General features: G+C 43.6%; 1 protein-coding gene across 1 annotated transcript in view; it reads left to right on the top strand.

The window, feature by feature from the left end:
• Positions 1 to 18,300, top strand: part of CNTN5 (contactin 5) — a 1,047,172-nt gene that overhangs the window by 1,014,710 nt on the left and 14,162 nt on the right. The window lies entirely within an intron of this gene.

Raw genomic sequence — 18,300 nt, 5'->3', positions numbered from 1 at the left:
GTCACCAAATGAAATTAATAGGCATCAGATTTAAAAGTAACAAAAGGAAGTATTTTTTCACAAAATGCACAGTCAACCTGTGGAACTCCTTGCCAGAGGATGTTGTGAAGGCCAAGACTATAACAGGGTTCAAAAAAGAACTAGATAAGTTCATAGAAGATAGGTCCATCAATGGCTATTCTGTTTGCCAGAAGCTGGGAATGGGTGACAGGGATGGATCACTTGATGATTATCTGTTCTGTTCATTCCTCCAGGAACACCTGGCATTGGCCACTGTTGGAAGACAGGATACTGGGCTAGATGGACCCCTGGTCTGACCCAGTATGGCCATTCTTATATACAGAGACCTCAGTGTGCTTAGTGCCATGACAAATGCACCAGTAAAAATCATTTTAACCTTTCATTAAAGAAAGAGAAAATAAGGGAAAACAATTAAAGCATTTGAAAAGTAAAGTATTAAGTAAGGCTTTCATTTTAACAACATTCCTTGCCTTTAGCTGGAGAGTTTTTAGAAGGAAACAAAACCCATGTTTGACAGTCTTGTCAATGGTATCAAAGATGGTATTAACAACTGTCCTTTCTGGGGAAAAAAGAATATGTTAGTTTAGATGGACTGGAGCTGTTGTCATTGCTGCTAATGTTAAAGTCCAATCTTGTTTCCTAAAAGACAGAGCAAAAGACAAACACACACAAAAGGGTTCAGAAGAGAACAGCAAAGATAGAAAATGCTATTTCTGTCTCTGGCGATGACTTTCACCAGCAACCTCACTGCTGGAAAAAACGCAGGCCCAGCACACAGCTAACACTGCTCTACAGCCAAAATGCTTCTGAAATAAATGTAGTCCAACTTTACTAATTCTGGGTCACTGAGAACTAAAATGATGCTTAAAATTATTGATTGGGTCTAGTTTTCAAGATATGCTATTGGGTCAGTATATACGACCCTTGACTTGGGAATAGCGGAGGATAAGTGAGTTATAAAGGGAAGGGATCTCAATTATAATCAGCCACTCCAAGACCCGTCAAACATACTAGCATCAGGCTGTTTAGGGCATTGCATTTAGTTGCCTGTCTGGTTTCCTTCTCACAGCAGTGCGACAAAATATGCAATATTGGCTGGCTAAGTCAGACTTTTATTAAACAGAAGGCAAAGAGAGCAAGATTGGAAAGGAAAGAAATACGTTGGAGAAGGAAAAAGACACAGCTGGCGGGGGGCGAGGCAAAGACTCACATCCCAGGGAGTGTTTGGGTTTTGGCCAGAGCCATGACAGTGTCATCTGGGTCTCTCTCTCTGGCCCAGTCTTGTCAGGACATCAATCAGGACTAGTATGAAGAAGGTCCGGGGTCCCGGGAGATGGTTGTGTGGCAGCCATGATGACAAAGCTTACTACAGCGGTTGTTGGCAGAAAGCTGTTTCTTCTGCTAATTGTCCCTAAAAGTCTTTTTTTCTTAACAATCTCAAAAGGGAGTGTTGGATGGAATAGTCCATCCTCTCGTTATCTTGTCCACCAATAGACCCAATTTCTAACACACGACTTTTGGTTCATTGATTTTCAGTCTTCTACTCCTCTTGTTTACTAGTCATAATCTTAACAGAGTCCTTGAGTGGTATCAGCTAAACCCTTTTTGTTTACATTAATTCCATCTCTGTATCCATCTTACGTCTTTTCTTAAACAATTCTGTATAACAGGTCATTATGACAATTTATGAACTTTCACTCACTTTTTATAGTTGAGCTTACACTTAGAGTAAATGTGTAGGCCCAGTTATCACAACAGGACTCAGATCCACCCAACTGGGACATGAGCACAGATTGGATCTTGTGGTTCAGGATCATTTTTATCTTTAACCCTATATATGGGCTACTGAAATTTGTTTAACTAAAAATTAATAAATCGAAAGTAGCATGTCTGGACTTGTCCAAGGAAATAATGGTATCCTAGTATGCATTGCTCTTGTTGTAAATAGCATCCTAAACCCAATTTCTAAGCTGCATTTATTTTCATTTTAGAATCTAAAGAAAATCATAATCACTTCTGAAGCTTTCAAAAGTATTGGAAGAGCCATTATCAAGCAAATATATAAGAACTGCAACTTACACCTTCTTATCTTTCCCAGTTATTAAATTTGAGTGAAACCAAGATGGAGCTGGTACAGAGTTATGTGGGGTTTTAAAACATTATCATATCTGATACTCACAGTTCAGAGATTCAGTTAGAAATACAGTTGGATTACAGGAGTTGCATTAATTGCCTCAATCTGCATCCAGGTTGTTTCCACTTTATGAAAACACATTACTGTGTAACATTGACAGACCCCAGTCATCGTGGGCGGGATCGAATCTGAGAACTCTGGAGCCAAATGCATGAGCCTCTACTGCATGAGCTAAAAGCCATGTGCCCTTTAGCTAAGGCTGTAGGACAGACTCATTAATCTCGAAGTGGTCTCAATGTCACTAGATGGGACAGAGCAGCACGATCCGGGAGGTGTGTGGGTTACAACTGCATCAGGGTCTGGCAGCAATACAGCATGGCACTTAAGTATATGCTTAACCATGCGTGATTAGGCCCTTTTGACTTCAATGGGTGTTGGACCAGACACTAAGTACATAATTCAAAGGAATCATTTTTAGAGAGTTCATTGTTCACATATTCCCGTAGTTAAAAACATGTCTGTTTCCACCTTTCTCAGTCACTCTTCTATACTGTTATTCACTCGAGTGAAGCTCCTGGAAGTCATGATACAGATGCCTAGATATTCCATTTCATCCTGAACCAAAGTCCCAACTGGAGAAAGCAGTTTTAGGACAACAATGAAAGAGGATTCTAATTGCATTCAATTAGATATAAAGAAATATCATATTTGGACTAGTTTCATAGTCCAATCCAATATACACAAATGTATTGGCTTTGCCCGTATTACTGCTTCTAAAGATCATGCCAAATAGCTTAAGGCCATATTGTACCATCTCACACAGTAAAACTCAGAGAGAGAAACAGAAGAGAGTAAACTCTGGTAACGGAGCCAGTGAGATTTCCTGTGAGAGCTCTTCCTGGGAGGAAAGTGAAAGGGGGTCATGTCCTCCAAACCCCAGAGATCCTGGGGATATGCAGTAAAAGGAAGTTCCAGCCACACCCAGGGGATTGCCTATCCATTCTTCTGTCCATTCTCACCACCAGCACCACAGCTCACTCAGGAATCATGATGACATCAGCTAACCTCATCATGCTTGTCCACTACTTTTTTTTCCTCCCTGGAGGAGTAAAAGTGCAGAACAGATGTTAATGATGCTACCAGCAGCTTTAACCTTAGCTGGAATGGAGAAGGCTGATATGTTGGCTCCTCTGCTTCCTTTTGCATTTTTCTGTTTCTGTGGTCCCCTTCCACTCCTCACTGCAGTAAGTGTATCTTTTCTATGTATTTGCATTCCCAAATATGTTTGTGGATCTGTCCATTGTAGTCATACCAGTCAGTGAACCTGGTCTGTCTACCCAGATCTTTTTTGTTTCATTTACCATGTAATTCTCCTCAGTGAATTCTGCAAACCACTTGTCAGTCCTGGCTTGTAATATTTTAGTCACACTCCTCCTTTGTGTTGAACATGCCCCTTTCCCTATGCACATGACTTGCTACTATCCAGAAAAGTTGATACCATACTGTGTTTCATTTATTATAGCTAACTGTTATATAAAGAGAACAAAATTATACCTAATTCAGATTGTAGTGGCACTGCAAATGTACCTCTCTCCATTCTGAAGTGTTTCCACTCACTAGTAACCTTTGTCTTCAATCTCCAAAATAGTCTTTTATCCTCTGAAATAGCTCACTCACTCCACCCTGCCTTTTAACCTAAAAAATGAGGCTTTGTGTAATACCCTTTCAAAAAAAATTGATATCTATATAAATTATGGCAACTATTTCCCCCCTGTCCTTATCCATTGATTTCACTGATTCTCAGAATGTTCTGAGGTTTATCTCCGCCTTTCCACATTTATTCTGACTTGAATGAAATAATTAGACTTTTATTTCCCAAATGAGAATGTTTTCACTAATGATGACAACTCTTTCTAGAAGAATATAGCTCTGAAATCTTCTTCTTTTTTGTTGGTCTGTCATATAATGTCACTTCATATAACAATGAAGATGTTAATTTGTTTGAGATGGTTTCAAGTAGGTAGTTCACTGGGCTCTCTTCAGGCCAGGGACTGTGTCTTCCTCTGTGGTTGGAATGTCCTTAGCACATCTGGAGTGCAGTCTAAATAATAAATATTACCTGCTTCAAGTCCTGTGTTAAGCTCACTTGCAGAACTGAGGTTGGTGATTATTATTACTATTGGGGGTTATTACTACTGTCTTCTTGTGCTGTGGGATCCAATGTTCCTCCCACACCAAGGGTGCCAGAACTGGGGGAGAGGGGAGGGATCCACTTTTTGGCACAGGCCTCCCCGCTCCTGCCCCTCCTCTTCCCCCCCAAAGGCCCTGCCACCCCACCCCACCCCCAGCCAGGCCAGCAGCGGGAGCCGAGACAGGGAGCCCAGACAGCGTGGGGCACTGCAGCATGGACTCTCCACTTGCCTGGGGTGGGGGAGGGGGGCCAGAGCAACTCCCAGCTCAGGTCCCTGCCCTGGGGCCCTGCGCCACAGCTCCCCACAGCTGCCTGGCTGCATGGCTCTTACCATGGCCGGGCTGCAGCTCCAAGGCCCCATCACCTGGCAGGACCCATGTCAAGGAAAACGACGTGGGCAGCTGTGGGGAGCCACTAACCCTCCACCTGTCATGGGCAGGGGGCCTGTGGGGATGGACACGGGCTGGGGGCGAGGCCTTGGGCAGAAGGGGCCACAGAGGGGCCTGCCCCACCCACACACTTTTGGGAAGGCTCTGCCATCGCTATCCCACACCCAACCCCTGTCCTAAACTTCCCTCAGACAAAGGGGCATTTCAGTGAATAGCTCCAGCTCTTCCTCACCCTACCAGCCTCCAGTGGAGTTTTCAGCTGAGCAGCCCTTATTCTGTCAAGTAGGAGAATAAGACCTACTCCCTCACACCCCCAGAAGGCCAAACAAGAGGCAATGTAATCCAAAGATAGTATTATTGACTCACTTGAAGTGGAGAGATTTAAATGGCGAGGGGCTAATGGTTTGGAGGACTAGCCTAGGTCATTGACTCTAATCTCCATTTAGGCTTGTAAAAAAACCCACATAGCTCATCCCATGTGACTGGCAATTTCTATTAGTAAGTCCCAGAAGTGCAACAGAAAAGGATCTTGGATTGAGAATCATTGGCAACAAATTCAAAAATAGCTTGTAAAATGCCTGCCCTCTCCCATGGTCTATTTCCCTTCGCATCCCTCAGAACTAATTTAATTCACAAAATATTTTTAACGTATTATTTTCCCTGGCACATTGTTCACTGTGAAATGACATGGTGCTGGCTTAATCCATGAACAGCAAACAAAAACTGTCTGAAAATCCAGCTACCTCGTAAAAGGCGAGTTTGCTAAATGTTCTAGTTACAAGTAATTCCTGATGAAGAATAACTGCAGCCCACAGGTAAAATGCTGCCCTCATGTTCAAATGCTATTGAACCATGAGCAAAATGACTCGAAAGCATCAAAATAACAGCAAGATGCTACATTCTCATGCTTCAATTTGTATTCTGCCTGTGGTCAGTACAACAGTGACAGTCACCTCTTTGGTCTTCACATTTCCTGTCCGTTTAGCAAACAGCATTATTAACTAGATGTTTTACCTTTTGAATGTTTGGTCTCATGTCAACGAAAGTGACAGAATAGTTACTAGAGATGGACAAATCAGCAATGACCCAGTTTCAACTCCATCCCTTTTTGCACTTTGTATTCCGGAAAGGCAGCACTAACAATTGTCACACAAGTTTTATGCCAAGCTTGTTGTGTTCATTTGCATGTTCCAAAGCACACATTATTTCTGGCTTCAGTGCAGATTTGTCAGCAGCCCCTGACCTTACTAAAAAATATGCCAACAATGCATTGATAAATAAAGCTAGTTTGTCAACTTCCTCAAAACAGTTCAAATAATAGAAGACATGAACAAATGTGCATCAAAGTTTGCTTGACAGCAGCTCTTCACCAGACAGACTGATTTAATTTTTTTGTGGGGACTTAGGAAAAACCTGCGGCAGAAGTGAAAAACAGATATGTAGCCAGAACCAACAAGAAGAGTTAGCACAAGGGTTGTTGTCCTTTCCATAGGGTGTGTGGCTAACACCTGTTTTTGGAATCTATAACAAAGAGAAAATTAGCTGTTGGCCTCAGGCATTATTTGCTTTCCACCCATTGCTAATGGGGAAAAAATTGAAAACCTAATCAGTTGGCAGGAATAAGGGCTTTGGTGTTGGTTTTTTTCACCCTTTTCATTTCTGAAGAGCTAAAGGCTGAGATTTAAATCACAGACAAGATCACAAAGCTGCTGTGTCAATGTCATTGAAATTCCCCCAAGAGTTAATATCTTGAGGCTCAGATTAGACCTAGTTCAAAGATCACTTTGCCAAACAGTAAATTCAGAGACTACAGAGTACCATTTTCATATAGGGTTACTGAACATAACAACTATTGCTTATGTCCGATTTGTCCTATCAAAGAACAGTGTCTGCCAGTGGTGTTCTGTGCCCTGACATGTACCTCATGTATACCAAAATTTTTACACCATCTGACAGAAAAATTGTGTCCACCTGGCTGTCTCATCATAATCATGCAAAATTTAGTGCACAATATGTTTTAGGGAAATTTGGGACGTGCCTAGATGTGTGATGTGTATTTCCATCAGAGGCTGGAAAAGCAATATAAAAAAGAGGAACTCGTATTTCACCAGTATAAATGCCAATTAGCTGGATTTCACTTGAGGGCTGGGGGTGGATGAATTTCTCCATGAATAAAATAGTCAATAAGAATAATCAAATGGTTTTACAGATAGTTAGAGTAACACTCAATGCAATGATACAAGGATTCAAACTGTTGCAAAATTCTAGACTTTTGCTACAGCATGAAGGTCCAATCCAGTTTCTTTTCAAGTCTTGAGTGGGAGCTGGATCAGATCCTAAATCTCTAGAGAAAAATCTGCCTATTGACTTTTCCATTCCCTTTGCAAACTCTCTGCAGCCTGCTACTAAAACTGAAGGGCTGCTGATCCTAAAAGGGTTTGTTGGGTATTTTATAACTACCAACCACAATATTTTAAATTAGGGAGAAATTACCATATTGCCTTATGTCACTTAAGGTGTGGGTGGAATATAGGGTTTTGCCTCACATTTATACATAACATTTGAGACTCCACTGCCAAAGAGAACTCAATAGTGTTTATTGTTGCTTTACTGTCAATAATTGCTTTTTTTGCAATTGGGGTGAAGAACTAGTGAGTCACCTTCCTTTTGTCAGTAACGCCTAGTTTTCTTTTACTGTCGCTGAAGAATGGTCATGATAATAGTTCAAGAAGATACAAGAGGCAGCAGCTGTTTATGAACTCTCAATAACTTATCACAGATTCCTCAATACATTTTAACTCTTCAAACTGTCATTTCCCAGAAATTCAAGCAGTTTTTCTATGCAGCTTCTAGATAGCTTTGTGGTTTATGAACACTGTACGTACATATACATGAGCATCTCAAGATGAAATGGGAAGATTTGGAGAGAAGGGCAGTTGACAGGCAAGGATGGCAAATGTGGGTAACCCAATGTAGGTCTAAAGACATACACATGAGAGAGATTGTTTGTGACCAATGTTACTTTAACCGTTTTTATTTTTAAAAGCATGCAAGCTTTCCTGCTTGCTTTTTACATTACAGAAATATCAGGCTGGGACATCCCTAGTTTTTGCAGCTAAGTGCATGGGACTGCAATCTGTGCTCATTAAGAAGGGAAGAGAAGTGTTTAGTCAGATTGTTTAGAACTTTGCTAAAGGAGCAGTCACCTTGAATATTTTTGAAATTGACTAATTTTAGTAAAATTCTATTTTCCTTTCTCCCTACTGACGTTTAGAAGTGTGCTTGAGGTGAGCATGAGAGCACCACCACCAATCACAGTGTACAGTGGGGCCAACTCTCATGACATTGGCTGTTTCTCTTGAAGCCCCAGCTCCTAAAATAATGTAATTTCATGAAAATTCCAGCTTTCAGTTTTAAAACGAAAGTTTGTAGCTCTTGTGGCTGCAGAGAAAAGTTTGACCAAAACATGTGACCAAAGTACATCCTAAAGGTTCAAAAGCAAAGTCAATAAATAGAACACAAAATTTATCATTTTAAGAAGCTCATGATTTTTAAGCTGAGTCCAGGTGTTTTTTTTAGAATCATGATTTTTGAACACATGGAGTGGACAGTACTAAACTCAACCCCACCTCTTTTCCCTCTAGACCCAGATACCTCTTCAGTTTCATCTGTATTGTTGCTGCTGTTATTGGTAAGCACTCTCCTTCAGACTCCTGGGAAGGTTGCGTGTTATCAGCAAAACAGCAACACTGACTATACACAAAGTGAGACAATAGAGACAAATGTATTTTTTAAAATTTTTCTAATACCATATCTTTAAGGGTTACTTGTAAGCATAATTGATATGACATTTTAAGATGGAAATGTGGTTTTCAAGTTGCTTAATTCAAACTCCAGAAAAACAGTTGTGAGCAAAGCATTGTCTGTGAAAGATTCCATTTCCCCAAATGAGGAAAGAGGGAAAGCAACAGCTCAGGTTTCCTCCCCCTGTTTTCAGCCTATTTTTGGTGTCACTCTAATTCTACAATACAGGGAGTCCAGCAGCAAAACAGAGAGAAATCCAGACTTGATTTAAAAAAACAAACAAACGGAAAAGAATGTTTATTTTGTTCAAAAACAACTACAACAAAAATGTTGCAAGGCTATTGTCACCAACCATAACTGAGTATTAAAAAGGGCACAAGCAGAAACAATGCGTATTCCTTTGCCTTTCACCTTCAAAACTTACTCTATTCCTTTGTGGAAAACCTCTTGTTCCATGTGGAATCGTAATTCAAACACATCACCAGTCAACCAAAGTAAATACACTTTGAGAAGGGCACTGTGAGACCACATAAAAGTTCCAGATAAAACAGTAAATTCTATTCTAAAGTAAACAAATTCTATTCCATGTTTTATACAATAGATTCAGGTTCACAAGCCAATTTCAGATGAAATTATAAAATGTCTAAAAGTAAAACCTGTAGTAAGGGAACAAATATATATTAATTTACAATCTTATAGTGGTGAAAAAAATCCAGTTATGGGTATTTGTAAATTACAAATCATTGTTAAACAAAATTTAGAAGACATCAGATTTGTAGTAGTTGAGGGACAAGATATTTCTATTTTTGGTTTAGAAACATGTTTAGCACTAAATCTAAGGCCTTGTCGACACTACTCAGTTTTGTCGGCAAAAGGCAGCTTTTGCCGACAAAACAGTGGAGATGGACACACTACAATGCTACTTTTTGTGGCAAAACTCTCCTGTTTTGCCAACAAAATAAAACCACCTTGATGAGTGGCATAAAGCTTTTTGTGGCAAAGTTAAAGCGACAAAGTGTCAGTGTAGACCCTGCTGTTCATTATGTTGCCATAACTGACCTCCCCCAGTATCCCACAATGCCTGCCGTGACCGCTCTGCTCACTGTTATGAACTCAGTTGCCCTGCAGGCATGAACCCCTCCCCTTTTAAAGCTCCAGGAAGCTTTGACATTCCTCAGTGTGGAGAGCTCATATGCTGAGCGTGTCATTCCTGGCAACAAAACAGCAAACAGGAAGTCTACACAACACCTTTAAAAGATGAGTCTGAGAGCTTAAATTCATACCTTTGCTAGACACTAAAAATCATAGACTGAATAGAGACACTGGATTTATGGCTTATTACAATAATCCATAACCCACTAACAATTCCCCATTCTAAGATGCCTTTTTTCTCCTCCCTTCCTTTTCTCCCTGTTACTGGAAGGGTGTTAATGGGACATATCACCTTGAATGTTCCTTGAAGTATGTATTAACTATTTATACTAAACAATCTGTTCCACCTTATATTTAGTTGTGACACTCTGAGTACATTTTCCAGACCTGAAGAAAAACTCTGTGTGAGCTTGAAAGCTTGTCTTTCTCACCAGCAGAAGTTGGTCCAATAAAAGATATTACCCCACCCATCTTGTCTCTCTTAAGTTAAAAGGGAACATTTTAAAATGCCTACGTGGGAAGAAATATCTGGACAAATGTCGGGAGCAAATCACTTTTCTTCTTTAGATGCTTCAGATATATTTTGGCAAATATCATTGGATCAAGACAGTCTATTGCTATGGATGTTTAACACACCTTTTGGACATTATTGTTTTAAAAGATTACCTTTTGTATTATGTTCAACTCCAAAAGTTTTTCATAGAGCAGTACAAAATATTTTTTAAAATATAGATGCCACACAAGTGTATGTAGATAATATACTAGTAACAATTTTAGAGAAGGATGATATAAGATTAACTAAAGAATTATCTATTGCAAAAGAAGCAGGACTGAAACGTAACAAAAAAAATGTACATTTAGCATGCAAGAGTTAACATTTCAAGGAGAAAAACTGACTAGTCAGGAATTACAGATTGATCCACAATGAATACAAGCCATTGATAATACTGCTGACCCAAAAGATAGGGAGTCATTACAGATTTTTTGGGGGGTATATTTAATTTTGTAGGAAAATACATACCAAGCCTAGCATAAAAAAACAAGTTTAAGGCCTGTATGTTGTAAAAGTAATCAGCACAAGAACTCAAGTAGCTTAAATAACTAATCAAAACAACTCCTCGCACAATTTACAACTATATCCAACACTTTTTATTGTCTGCAGTGACATCTTCTGGGTTCAGACCAACACAAACTCCGCAGGCACTGACCTTAGTCAGCAATCCATTTGAGTTTCCTTTTGGTAAAACTAGTTGTTCTTCTCAATTACAAAAGACATGGATGGCTGGGAGTATGAAAAGACAAAGAGAAAGTTATAGCCATATATTAAGATCCAAGTGTAAACTCACCCAGAAGACACAATAAGGGGATTTTAAAACAGGGAAGAAATTCTTTTAGGGGCTTTGAAATGCATTTGAAACTGGAATGAAGTCATTAATTATGCAGCCACAGTTCAGACTTTTGCTGCTTGGTTTTATGCAGTATCTGGGTTTTTCTTTAGGTTTCCTACCTGTGCCTTGTGGTGCAGCACAATTGGCAGGGTGTGTGTTCTCTTCCTACTCTGTGCTTGTGTTTAACTGCAGGGCCACGTGCCTATCATCTTCAAAGAGGCCAGCAAACAGGCAGAGTTGCAGGCAGTCTGCCACCTTTGAAGAAGTCAATTAGTATGGAGGCCATTTTTGAAATTAGTGTCCAGAGGAAATGGGCTGTGAAAGTCAGAAGGTAGCTGGCATCTTCACTCCCTTTCACCTAGGAAGGAAGAGAGAGGAAAATAGATATATTTACAACCCATCAGAGCCAGAGAAGGAAACTATTCCTTGTCTTCCGCTACTCACAGAGGCCAAGAAAGTGGGAGGCTCATGCTGAGAATTCCTCTTCAATGTCTCTCCAGGGGGTGTGGCAGTTCTCTCTCCTGTTTCTCTTTGGGCAGCATGTGAACTCTCCCCCGCCCTGCCATTTGGAGGCTAGCCCCTGCCCTGCCTCTGCCCTGCCCCTTCCACCTGAGACCTCCACACTCTGTCCCCCCCCCTGCTCCGCCAGGGCCAGAGGAGTCCCAAGCTCTCCAGCGCCTGCCCGAGCTGCCCTGAGCCCTGGCATGCTTGCCCGAGCCACAACCGGTCAAAGAAACCCTGAGCCCTGACCATCTGGCTGGAGCTCTGAGCCCTGCCATGGCCCAGCCCTGAGGCCACAGCGGGGAGCGTTAGCAGAGGTTTGGGGAGGCTTAGCCACCTCCAGCCTCCATTATGCGCCGCCCATGCCTAGCCCCTATATGGTGTTTGCTCTTCCTGATGTAGGAACATGAACCTAGCTTGGGAATGTAACTGACAACACCTGATAGACATTGGCAGAAAGTCAGTTCCTAAGGGCATGGCTACACTTGCAGATGTAGAGCGCAGTGAGTTAAATCAGCCCTCAGAGAGCACAGCAGGGAAAGCGCTGAAGTGTGTCCACACTCTCAGCTGCAAGCACAGTGGCATGGCCACATTTGCAGCTCTTGCAGTGGCTTTGGGAGCTGTGCATTATGGGCAGCTATCCCACAGAGCACCTTTTCCCATTCTGGCACTGTGGCTTGTTGGAAGGGTGTGAGGAGTGCAGGGCATTCTGGGTCCTGTCCCAACGCCCCATGATGCATTGCTTCGCATCCCAGCAATCCCTCTGCTTCCGTCCATATTTGGCACCATCTTTCAATGTTTTTTGTACTGCACACTCTGTCTTCCCTTTCAGTCTGCGGGAATGGATCCCGAAGTGCTGAGGAATATGCTGATGGGTCTTGCCATCATGTCATGTTTGGCAGTCAAGTTACTCCTTAAGCTACAAACTGACAGTGAGGAGTCTGACGATGATATCGACTCACGTAATGCATATGACATGAGATTGCTTGTGGCATTCACGGACATGCTCGCCACCGTGGAACACCACTTTTGGGCTTGGGAAACAAGCACTGAGTGGTGCGATCACATTGTCCTGCAAGTCTGGGATGACAAGCAGTGGCTGCAGAACTTTCGGATGAGAAAAGCCACTTTCATGGGACTGTGTGAGGAGCTCACCCTCACCCTGTGGCGCAAGCACACAAGATTGAGAGCTGCCTTGCCAGTGGAGAAGTGGGTGACTATTGCAATCTGGAAGCTGGCAACTTCAGACAGCTACCGATTGGTCACTAACCAGTTTGGAGCGGGAAAGTCAACTGTTGGAATCATTTTGATGCATGTTTGCAGGGCCATTAATTGCATCCTGCTTAGAAGAATCGTGACTCTGGGTAATGTGCATGATATTGTAGCTGGCTTTGCACAAATGGGTTTCCCTAACTGTGGAGGGGCAATAGATGGCAATATTCCAATTCTGGCACCAGCCCACCTAGCCTCCAAGTACATAAATCAGAAGGGGTATTTTGAGGGTGCTTTGGTAGGAATTGGCGGATGTGATTGCAGAGCCATTGGCCATTATCTTTGAAAACTCATGGTGATCGAGGAAGGTCCCAGATGACTGGAAAAAGGCTAATGTAGTGCCCATCTTTAAAAAAGGGAAGAAGGAGGATCTGGGGAACTACAGACCAGTCAGCCTCACCTCAGTACCTGGAAAAATCATGGAGCAGGTCCTCAAGGAATCAAGGAGGAGAGGAAAGTGATTAGGAACAGTCAGCATGGATTCATCAAGGAGGAGATAACTGGGTCTGTGGATGAGAGGAAAGCAGTGGATGTGTTATTCCTTTACTTTAGCAAAGCTTTTGGTATGATCCCCCACAGTATTCGTGCTGGCAAGTTAAAGAAGTATGGACTGGATGAATGGACTATAAGGTGGATAGAAAGCTGGCTAGATCGTCGGGTTCAATGGGTAGTGATCAATGGCTCCATGTCTAGTTGGCAGCCAGTATCAAGCAGAGTGCCCCAAGGGTCGGTCCTGGGGACGGTTTTGTTTAATATCTTCATTAATGATCTGGAGGAAGGCGTGGACTGCACTCTCAGCAAGTTTGCAGATGACACTAAACTGGGAGGAGTGGTAGATACATTGGAGGGTAGGGATAGGATACAGAGGGACCAAGACAAATTAGAGGATTGGGCCAAAAGAAACCTGATGAGGTTCAACAAGGACAAGTGCAGAGTCCTTCACTTAGGACGGAAGAATTCCATGCACGTCTACGGACTAGGGACCGAATGGCTAGGCAGCAGTTCTGCAGAAAAGAACCTAGGGGTTAAAGTGGACAAGAAGCTGGATATGAGTCGACAGTGTGCCCTTGTTGTCAAGAAGGCTAACGGCATTTTGGGCTGTATAAGTAGGGGCATTGCCAGCAGATTGAGGGACGTGATCATTCCCCTCTATTCGACATTGGTGAGGCCTCATCTGGAGTACTGTGCCCAGTTTTGGGCCCCACGCTACAAGAAGGATGTGGAAAAATTGGAAAGAAAAATGATTAGGGGGCTGGAGCACATGACTTATGAGGAGAGGCTGAGGGAACTGGGATTGTTTAGTCTGCAGAAGAGAAGAATGAGGGGGGATTTGATAGCTGCTTTCAACTACCTGAAAGGGGATTCCAAAGAGGATGGATCTAGACTGTTCTCAGTGGTACTAGATGACAGAAGAAGGAGTAATGGTCTCAAGTTGCAGTGGGGGAGGTGTAGGTTGGATATTAGGAAAAACTTTTTCACTAGGAGGGCGGTGAAGCACTGGAATGGGTTACCTAGGGAGGTGATGGAATCTCCTTCCTTAGAAGTTTTTAAGGTCAGGCTTGACAAAGCCCTGGCAGGGATGATTTAGTTGAGAATTGGTCCTGCTTTGAGCAGGGGGTTGGACTAGATGATCTCCTGAGGTCCCTTCCAACCCTGATATTCTAAGATTCTATGATTTCTCTATGGTTCTCCAGGCGCTTGTGGATCACTGTGGGTGTTTCATTGACATTAACACAGGCTGGCCCAGAAAGGTGCATGACGCACGCATCTGACGCATGACACTGGCCTGTTCAGGAAGCTGCAAGTCAGAACTTTTTTCCGAGACCAGATCACCAGTCAACATGCCCATTGTGATCCTTGGAGACCCTGTTTACCCTTTAATGCTGTGGCTCATGAAACCCTACACAGGGAGACTTGAAAGCAGCAAGGAGTGGTTCAACAACAGGCTGAGTTGGTGCAGAATGACTGTGGAGTGTGCTTTTGTCCATTTAAAGAGCCGCTGGCGCTGTCTGTATGGGAAGCTGGACCTAGCCTATGACAACATCAGTTATATTCGTGTGCTGTACCCTCCATAACATTTGTGAAGGGAAGGGTGAAAGATTCACTCATGCATGGAACTTAGAGGTTCAACACCTGGAGGCTGAATTTGAACAGCTAGAGAGCAGGGCTATTAGAGGGGACCAGCACGGGGCTGCAAGGATTAGGGATGCCTTGAAGGAACAATTTGAGGCTGAAAGCCATCAGTAAGGTTTGATGCCCTGCACAGGAGTGAAGTGCAGTGGTTCCAATGTTAGTAGGAAACTGTGCTTGCTACACTGACTTGCAGTGCCTTTTGCTTTCCTGGGCTAAGGTATCTTTTACTTAATGCATTAATAAAGAATGTTGTCAAAGCCAAAAAAGCCATTTATTTAAAATAAAATTTGTTTATTGAAAAAAAACGCAACTGCTTGGGAAACAGAAAGGGCAAGGGAGTGAGGTCGGGAATGGTAAAATCACAGATTTGCATATGTCCTGTTCTCATACTCAGCCTTCCTGTCTGGAGTGCTGTGCAATGAGTGCTGCACTTCAGGCTGGCTAAAATGCATGGTGATGGGGGTTGAGTGCAGTGAGTAAGGGTCATAGTTTGCAGGGCTGGGTGGTGAAGCTACAGGTGTTGGAAGCAGCTAGTGGTGATAAGAACCCGGATGTTGGGGAAAGTGGGTTGGAGGTGACATGGAGGCACAAGGAAAAGAGTTTTAGGACAAGGGCTGTGGGGAGGGCGGGTGCGGTAGTGCTCCCCTGCATGGCTACGAGCTCCTGGATCGAGTCCGCTTGGCGCTCCATAATGCTTATCAGCTGCTCCATGCTTTGGTGCCGGCATGCCGCATTCTGCTGGCAGACCCTCCTTTCACTCTCCCGCCATTCCTGTGCTTTTTGATTTTCATTAAGGGACTCCTACATAACTTCACGCAGCATGTCTTCTTTGCTTTTATGTGGCCTCTTCCTATTTCTTTGGAGTCTTTTGGCCAGTGATAACATGGATGGCTGAGATCTCAAGGTTGCATCTGTAAACGCAAAATGCAACACTTAACAGAGGCAGCATTGTTCACAACAGACAGAGCAATGATTCACCCATACTTAAAGACAATCACAGTCTAACAAGAGCAGGATTTGCCCATCTCAAAGCAAGCACACATAACCCACAGGAGCCCCAAAATGGTGAGTAAGCACAGGGTCAAGGGGGACTGATTGTTTCATGCCCGTCTGTCATCTGGGGTTCTGTGCCTTGGGGAGAGCCAACAGCTGCAGGAGGCCCCTTTACTGAACATTGTCCCCACACTTTCCACAGGAGTTCGTCCTGGAAGATATCTCGCTGCTGAGGGTGACCTGGGAAGCAAGGGAGGGTCTTCTACTACAATGCGGCTTCCGCCCCGGCCCATATGCAGCTTGCCTGCATGCAGCAATGGTCCCCCCGTCCCTCATGGCACAGTGGCGCGGACATATTAGACTGACTGGGACAAGGAGTACAATAGCGCTCCCAAGGACCCTGCTCAAGCGCATTGCACAGCTTCTGGATGAGACCTTTGAAGAGATCGCTGAGGTCAATTACTGCAATGTGAGAGAGCACATCAGTGCCCTCTTCCGCATCTAGGCATGCATGCAGCCTTAACTCTCCTTGCCCCAAGGGCCCGCACCGAATAACTTCCTTCCCAAAATAAAAGCCGCTTACCGGGCACCTCCTCTGGTGTTTGTCCTTCCCCAAGCACCGGCCACTGCGACTGGCTACCTTCCCTCTGGCTTGAGAACAGCTCCTGGCTGCACGCATCTATGGATGCCAGGCTGTCCCCCTCCTCCTCAGCACCCTTGCTCATGCTTTCCTCCTCCTCCTGCCTTGTTGAACTGGGCTCTGAAGTGTCTATGGTGGTCCTTGGAGTGAAGATGGGGTCACCCCCCAGTATTGCATCCAGCTCTTTGTAGAAACAGCAGCTCGCGGGGGCAGCACCAGAGCGGCGGTTTGCCTCACGGGCTTTGCGGTACACATTCCACCGCTCCTTCATTTTAACCCTGCACTGCAGTGCGTCCCAGTCATGGCCCCTTTTCATCATGTCCTTTGATATCTGCCCGAAGGTATCGTAATTCCTACAGCTGGAGTGCAGCTGGGACTGGACAGCTTCCTCCCCTCAAACACTGATGAGGTCCAGCACCTCGCCATTGCTCCATACTGGAGATCACCTGGCACATGGCAGCATGGTCACCTGGAAAGATGCACTGAGAGCACTCCATGCCTTGCTGAGCAAACAGGAAGGGGATTTTCAAATTTCCCAGAGGATTACCAGGAGCGCTGCAGCCATGGAGTCAGTGCACTCTGTGTGACTTGCCAGTGTGGACACGTCGTGAGTTAGAGCACACAGGGCTGCTTTAATGCACTCTAACTTACAAGTGTACCCATGCCCTTAGAGAATATGAACCTCAAAAGGGTTGATTGCTACTATGTTCCTGTGGTTTCAAAATTCACTCATCCATAGTACCTACTCATGTGTAATGTGGTAGAAACTCTCTAATCTATAACATGTGGTTGTTTCTATTAGTCACCATGCAAACATCAGGCCTGATTCCCCACAGCCTTCAGTCTTCATGTGCCACATGTGTGTAAAGACGGTGTAAAATGCTGTGAAATCAGAATTTCAGTCACTCACACTTGTGATAGAGTAAATTTACCTTTATGGTCACTTGAGAAGCAGCATGGTCTAATGGATAGAGCACTAGACTAGGACTTCAGAGACCTGAGATGAAATCCTGGGCCTACTAAAATCAATGGGAGTTTTGGCATTGACTTCAGTGAGGCCAGAATGTCACCGGTGGGTTCTACTGCCAGCTCTGCCATGGTCCTGTGACCTTGGGCAACTCACTTCTCCTTACTGAACTTGTTTCTCCTCCCACATTTTTTCAGTCCTTGCCTCTTTAGACAGTAAGTTCTTCAATGCGAGGACCATCTCTACACCGTACAGTGCCTAACACAGTGTGGCCTCAATCAATATGTGCTACTGTAATACGAATACAGAAATAAACGTAAATGACTGCACAAGGGGCAAAGCATAGTGGAAATTCAGGCCCATACAGTGGACAACTGTCTCATGACTGATTGATTCTTCCATGGCACACTGGACCTGATTAACCATTGCCTTTCTCCAATGGTTCTCAGTGGTATTACTCCAGGATAAAATTGGAGTAATTCACTGGTGCCTCAGGCCCATTATACCAACCACTGCTGACTACAGTTAAGGTTGCTCCGTGAGCTTGTACTTTGTTTTATTTTTCATATGAACCTCTGGATTTCTTTAGTTCGCTATTATCTTGGACACTTTCCCAAGAGCACAGTATTATCCCCTGACCTTTTCTCAGAGGAAATCTTGTCTAGAGAAATATGAGTAACTTATTCTGAAACAACTAACCTCAGGGAAAGGTAAA

This window comes from Mauremys mutica, chromosome 1 (genome assembly GCF_020497125.1).
Source record: "Mauremys mutica isolate MM-2020 ecotype Southern chromosome 1, ASM2049712v1, whole genome shotgun sequence".
NCBI lineage: Eukaryota > Metazoa > Chordata > Testudines > Geoemydidae > Mauremys > Mauremys mutica.
Note: the sequence above shows the minus strand (reverse complement) of the source record. Positions and strands in the feature narration are given on the sequence as shown.